Genomic DNA, 6,264 nt, shown 5'->3' on the forward strand with positions numbered 1-6,264 from the left:
TGTTATGCTAGTGATGCATGTTAAGAATAATAAAATAATAAGCATGGTGATTAAATAATGAAAGAAGGGTGATGGAGAAAAAAAAAAGTACATGGTCTCACCCCCCCTTGTTGCCGTGAATTGAAGAAAGAAAACAAAAAAAAAAGAGTTCATTCTTAAACATCCTTGGCCGAATAGAGGAAAGAAAGGAAGGGGAAAAAGGCTTGAGAAAAATCGGCTATGGTGGTGGTTAGACTAAGGTATGTTTGATGTTGTCTTTGAGATGCATGCATGTTTTAAATAGCCCATGTTTAAACTTTGAATCTTGTTGATAACATGAGCAATCGGTCATGAGAAAGTGTTCAAGGAAAAGGTTGTTGATGAAAGAAATTAATGTGTTAAGGGATTATATGAAACTTATTCATGTTTATATATGTTATATGCAACGAAAATGGTTGATGATTTTGGAGGTGATTAGCTTGAATCGGCCACGGTATATCCATAAACACGATCTATGCTTGTTATGTTACTCATGGTTAAAACAATTCGGCTAGGACATTCGGCCATGGATGGTTGTATTTCTTTGATGTTGTTTTTGATGCCTTAGGGCATTGAGAGTTGATTATAGATGAGGTGAGCTTCTTGATTTAAAAATTTGATGGATGTTAAGCTAATTGGGCAACCAAAGGTTCAATATTTTTGTTATGAGGTCATATGTGCATTCGGCCATGGTCTTTGCTTGAATATGAGAATTGTAATGTGATTTTCCTAAATTGTCTATGAATTTGGTTGTTGATTTCATGGTAATGGTATATTGAATCCATGAGAATTTAGTAAGGTTGCATTCGGCAACTTACTTGAAATTAAAAATCGATGTCTAAGCTTAGGTGATTTCGATGATGATATATGTGTGTATACATAAGTATATTTAGTTGATTCGGCTTTGGTAGTTGCATGAGATTATTAGCCGAATATACTAACATACATGTACATGTGAGATTGGATTGTAAATATTTAGCAAGGTGGTTAAACTAGTTAAATTATTGATATAGCTCAAGGAGCTAAAGGAGGTGAATCGAGCAAAGGCAAAGAAAAGGTTATCGAGTAGCCGAGTTGGAACCGTCTTACCCAACACGAAGTAAGTCATTAAGCATGTAGTTGGTATTATTTCAATGGTCATAATGTTGTGTATTGATGCTGAATGGAATGAATAAATGTACATATATATATGCATGTACGTATGTGATGATGAAATTGTTGAATGAAATAAATGAGGTGAGATGTAATGAGTTGTTGATCTCGGCACTAAATGTGCGGGATAACCATTTATGACCATGAGATTGGTGCTAAGTGCGCGGGATTAAATTGTACAGCACTAAGTGTGCGATTCTACTTTGTTGCACTAAGTGTGCGAAATGAATATGATGCACTAAGTGTGCGAATTGACCATGCGGCACTAAGTGTGAGGGTTTGACTATGTAGCACTAAGTGTGCGATTTGATTACGTGGCACTAAATGTGCGAGTTGATTATATAGCACTGAGTGTGCGGGCTCAATATACATTCGTGAATCATTATGGACACTATGTGTGCGACACTATTGAGCTGATCGCGGACAGCGGATCGGGTAAGTGTCTTGAGGACATGGCTAATATATGCTATGCGTATACTTGGTGTTGAGCTCGGTAAGTTGAACCTATGTGACAACTATACTTGAAGTCACGTACATAAAAATTTATCGTAGGATGGGTGAAAGGCCGTTTTGTGGTTTGATTGTAACGAAAATAAATTGATTTATGAAAATGCTTCAATGTCCTATTGATGAGTATATGAATTGTGAAGGCATGAATTGATATGAAATTGAATCGGTAGGTTGGTGGAACTATGGTATGGTTCGGTATGGATGGAGTAAATTGTCTCATTCCATTTTATTCCTCTTGTGATAATGTTATTGATGTATAGTAGAGCATTGCTTATGACTTACTGAGTTATAAACTCACCCGGTGTTTCCTTGTCACCCATTATAGGTTGCTTGGACTCATCAATTTTTACGGGGTCGGGCCGTCAACGAAGTCATCACACCAGATAGCTAGTTTTGGTACTTTCTTCTTAGTGTGCTTAGAAGATCATTTTGGCATGTATAAGCTAGTACGTTGTGTTTGAATTATGGCATGTAAACTTTAAGCCATGCGAAAATGGCACGAATGTTCGATTGAGTTGGATCGAGGGTAGGCATGAAATGGACCTAGTTACTTTCGTAACAGATGCTGGCAGCAGCAGTGTCATGAGATTGAAAAATCACTAAAAATAGTAGGAGTGGAATTAATTGATGAATAAATTATGTAATCGAAGCTCGATGAGTCTGTTTTCATGAGGAAGTAACGAAAAGATCATATGGGCAGTATATTAAGAGATAATCAGATTTTAGTGGGACAGGGCCAGAACGGTTTCTGGATTCCCTGCTCCAACTTTGGAAATTCATTATAAATTAACCAGAGATAATTAGGGGTCGTACCATATATGTGCAGATTCCTCTCTGAGTCTAGTTTCCATAGAAACTAACGGCAACAGTATTGAAGCCCCGTGCAGGGAGATATCCCAGTCGTAATGGGCAAAGGTCAGTGTAGTCGACCCCTGCAACTTGGGGAACTTTGACTAATAAACTGTACTAATTGGCCCAACCAAAAATTCTAGAAAAAAATACATAGATGGGCACATGAGTCTAGTTTCTGGGAAAAATTACGAAACTGATTTTCGAGTTACGAAACTCAAGATATGAATTTTAAAACGACTAGTACACAGATTGGGCAGTGTCTGGAAAATAAATTTTGTAAGAGGGTAAAGCCAGTCAACACCTCGTGTTCGACCCCGATGACGGTTTCGGGTTTGGGGTGTTACAGATGCAGCTCGAGGCTCCCGCGCATCCAAGCACCAAGGTGCCGATGCTACTAGAGGCTGCCGTACATCCGAGCAACCAAGTTGCCAATGATGCTCGAGGCTCCCGTAGATCCCAGCACCAAGGTTTCGATGGTGCTCGAGGCTCCCACGCATCCGAGCCACCAAGGTGCCGATGCAGCTCGAGGCTCTCACACATCCCTACACCAAGGTGCCGATACTGCTCGAGGCTCCCGTACATCTGGGCCACCCAGGTGTCGATGCTGCTCGAGGATGCCGCACATCCCAGCACCAAGGTGCCTATGTTGCTCGTGGCTCCTGCGTATCCCAGCACCAAGGAGCAGATGCTGCTCGAGGCTCCCGTACATCCGAGCTACCAAGGTGCTGATGGTGCTCGAGGCTCCCGCACCTCTGGGGCCCAAAGTGCCGATGCTGTTCGAGTCTCCCGTACATCCGAGCCACCAAGGTGCCAATGCTGCTCGAGGCTCCCCCACATCTGAGCCACTAAGGTGCAGATTAGGCTCGAGGCTCTTGCACATCCCAGCACCAAGCTGCTGATGGTGTTCGAGGCTCCCGCACATCCAAGCACCAAGGTGTCGATACTGCACGAGCCTCCCCCACATCCGAGCAACCAAGGTTGCAATGGTGCTCGAGGCTTTCGCACATCCCAGCACCAAGTTATCGATGGTGCTCTCAGCTCCCGCGCGTTCGAGTCACCAAGGTGCCGATATGGCTCGAAGCTCCCACACATCCGAGCACCAAGGTGCCGATGCTGCTCGGTCCTCCCGCACATTCAAGCTATCAAGGTGCCGATGCTGCTCGAGGCTCTCGCACATCTCAGCACCAAGGTGCCGATACTGCTCGAGGCTCCTGCACATCTGAGTCACCAAGGTGCCGATGTTGCTCGAGGCTCCCGTATATCCCAGCACTAAGGTGCCGATGCTACCCGAGGCTCCGCACATCTGAGCCACCAAGGTACCGATGGTGCTCAAGGCTCCCGCACATCCGAACACCAAGGTACAAATGCTACTCGAGTCTCCCGCACATCTGAGCCACCAAGGTGCCGATGCGGCTCGAGGCTCCCCCACATCCCAGCACCAAAGTGCCGATGGTGCTCGAGGCTCCCGTACGTCCGAGCCACCAAGGTGCCGATGCGGCTTGAGGCTCCCGCACATCCCAACACCAAGGTGCCGGTGGTGCTCGAGGCTCTTGCACATCTGAGCCGCCAAGGTGCCGATGGTGCTAGTGGCTCCCGCACATCCAAGCACCAACGTGCCGATACTGCTCGAGACTCTCGCACATCCAAGTAACAAAGTTGCCGATGGTGCTCGAGGCTCCTGCAGATCCCAGTACCAAGGTGCTGATGGTGCTCGATGCTTCCGCGTATCTGAGCCACCAAGGTGCCGATGCAGCTCGAGGCTTCCGCACCTCTCAGCACCAAGGTGCCGATGCAGCTCGAGGCTGCCGTACATCCCAGCACCAAGTTGTCGATGCTGCTCGAGGCTCCTGCACATCTGAGCCACCAAGGTCCCGATGGTGCTCGAGGCTCTTACACCTCTGAGCACCAAGGTACCGATGCTGCTCAAGTCTCCCACAAATCCGAGCCACCAAGGTGCCGATGCGGCTCGTGGCTCCCCAACATCCCAGCACCAAGGTGCCGATGGTGGTCAAGAGCCACCAAGGTACCGATGCAGCTCAAAGCTCCCGCACATCCAAGCACCAAGGTGCCGATGCTGCTTGAGGCTGCAGCACATCCGAGAAACCAATTTGCCGATGATGCTCGAGGCTCTCGTAGATCCCAGCACCAAGGTTCCGATTGTGCTCGAGGCTCCCACGCATCCGAGCCACCAAGGTGCCGATGCAGCTCGAGGCTCTCGCACATCTCTGCACCAAGGTGTCGATGCGGCTCGAGGCTCTCCCACATCCCAGCACCAAGGTACCGATGGTGCTCGAGGCTCCCGTACGTCCGAGCCACCAAGGTGCCGATGCGGCTTGAGGCTCCCGCACATCCCAACACCAAGGTGCCGGTGGTGCTCGAGGCTCTCACACATCTGAGCCGCCAAGGTGCCGATGGTGCTAGCGGGTCCCGCACATCCAAGCACCAAGGTGCCGATGCTACTCGAGACTCTCGCACATCCAAGTAACAAAGTTGCCGATGGTGCTCGAGGCTTCTTCAGATCCCAGTACCAAGGTGCTGATGGTGCTCGATGCTTCTGCGTATCTGAGCCACCAAGGTGTCGATGCAGCTCGAGGCTTCCGCACCTCTCAGCACCAAGGTGCCGATGCAGCTCGAGGCTGCCGTACTTCCCAGTACCAAGGTGTCGATACTGCTCGAGGCTCCCGCACATCTGAGCCACCAATGTCCCGATGGTGCTCGAGGCTGCCGCACCTCTGAGCACCAAGGTGCCGATGCTGCTCAAGTCTCCCGCAAATCCGAGCTACCAAGGTGCCGATGCGGCTCGAGGCTCCCCCACATCCCAGCACCAAGGTGCCGATGGTGCTCGAGAGCCACCAAGGTACCGATGCGGCTCAAAGCTCCCGCACATCGAAGCACCAAGGTGCCGATGCTGCTTGAGGCTGCCGCACATCCGAGAAACCAAGTTTCCGATGGTGCTCAAGGCTCTCGTAGATCCCAGCACCAAGGTTCCGATGGTGCTCGAGGCTCCCACGCATCTGAGCCACTAAGGTGCCGATGCAGCTCGAGGCTCTCGCACATCCCTGCACCAAGGTGCCGATGCTACTCGAGGATGCCGCACATCCCAACACCAAGGTGTCGATACTGCTCGAGGCTCCCGCATATCCGACCCATCAAGGTCCTGATGGTGCTCGAGGCTCTCGCACCTTCGAGCTTCAAGGTACCGATGCTGCTCGAGTCTTCCGCACATCCGAGCCACCAGGTGACGATGCGGCTCGAGGCTCCCTTACATCCTAGCACGAAGGTGCCGATGGTGCTCGAGGCTCCCGCACATCTGAGCCACCAAGGTACCAATACGGCTCGAGGCTCCCGCACATCCCTGGACCAAGGTGCCGATGTTGCTCAAGGCTCCCGTACATCCGAGCCTCCAAGGTGCTGATGGTGCTCGAGGCTCTCGCACATCCAAGCACCAAGGTGTCGATGCTACTCGAGGCTCCCGCACATCCAAGCAACCAAGGTGCCGATGGTGCTCGAGGCTCCTGAACATCCCTGCACCAAGGTGTCGATGGTGCTCGACGCTCTCATGTATCTGAGCCACCAAGGTGCTGATGCGGCTCGAGGCTCCCGCACATCCCAGCATCAAGGTATCGATGCTGGTTGGTGCTTCCGCACATTCGAGCCACCAAGGTGCCGATTCTGCTCGAGGCTGCTATACATCCAAGCACTATGGTGTCGATGCTGCTCGAGACTCCCGCA

The sequence above is a fragment of the Gossypium hirsutum genome, unplaced genomic scaffold (genome assembly GCF_007990345.1).
Source record: "Gossypium hirsutum isolate 1008001.06 unplaced genomic scaffold, Gossypium_hirsutum_v2.1 scaffold_240, whole genome shotgun sequence".
NCBI lineage: Eukaryota > Viridiplantae > Streptophyta > Magnoliopsida > Malvales > Malvaceae > Gossypium > Gossypium hirsutum.